The 1071-nt window shown below is 40.8% G+C and overlaps 1 pseudogene; it reads left to right on the top strand.

Annotated features, from left to right (window-relative positions):
* Positions 1-329: 329 nt before the first annotated feature.
* LOC147360904 (small ribosomal subunit protein uS12 pseudogene) lies at positions 330-795 on the top strand (annotated as a pseudogene).
* Positions 796-1071: the final 276 nt, after the last annotated feature.

Here is a 1071-nt window from a genome sequence, read left to right as displayed (position 1 = left end):
AAGAGTCCTCTCCAACACCACAGTTCAGATGTCATATTTTTTACATTATGCAAGTAATATTTGGTTGTGTTCTTTTCATAAACATTAAGCCCTTATGAAAGATTCCCCCTTTACTCACCATTCCCAATTCAGGCAGATCTTGGAGATACTGCAGGCTTGGTCCCAGACCACAGCAACAAAGCAGGTCACACAAATTCTTTTGGTTTCCCAGGGCACATAAAGATGTTCACACTGTCTTAAGTGTGTGATAGCATTATGTCCAAAAGACAATGTATATACCTTAATTATAAAGTACTTTCCTTTTCACTCAGGCCTGTGATACTAGCAGGATGGGCAAGTGTCGCAGTCTTTACACTGCCAGGAAGCTCCATAGCCACTGAGCAGTTTAGACGTGGCATGATAAAACAGTACAAGAAAGCCCATGTGGGCACAGCACTAAAGGCCAACACTTTTGGAGGCACTTCTCATGCCAAGGGAATTGTGCTTGAAAAAGCAGGGGTTGAAACCAAACAGCCAGATTCTGCCATCAGGCAGTGTGCCAGGGTTCAGCTAATCAAGAATGGTAAAAAAGAAAAAAAAAATCACAGCTTTTGTACTCAGTGATGGTTGCTTAAATTTTATTGAGGAAAATGATGAAGTTCTGGTTGCTGGCTTTGGTCACAAAGGCCATGCTATTGGCGACATTCCTGGAGTCCACTTTAAGGTTATCAAAGTAGCCATGTATCTGTTTTGACCTTATACAAAGGTAAGAAGGAAAGACCAAGCTCATACATTCTGATGATGAAAGCACAATAGTAATACATTTTCATATGCCAAAAAAAGTACTTTCTTTCCCACAAGCCACGTGGTGCAGCCTCCCCAAGAAAGTTCTTTCTTGATAAAAAATGATAACCATCATCTGAGCCTTCAAGGAGTCATAATCTTTTGCAGTACTAACACTGTAGATCGCCACTCACAGATCACCATCACAAACACGATAATAATGAAAAATTCTGAAATACTGCAAGAATTACCCAAATGTGACCCAGAGACACGAGGTGAGCAAATGCTGCTTAGAAAGTGGCACCAATA

The sequence above is a fragment of the Bos grunniens genome, chromosome 13 (assembly GCF_055505025.1).
Source record: "Bos grunniens cultivar Pamir isolate PY7600 chromosome 13, Bosgru_T2T1.0, whole genome shotgun sequence".
NCBI lineage: Eukaryota > Metazoa > Chordata > Mammalia > Artiodactyla > Bovidae > Bos > Bos grunniens.
The sequence above is the reverse complement of the archived record's forward strand: the minus strand, read 5'-3'. Positions and strand labels throughout refer to the sequence as shown.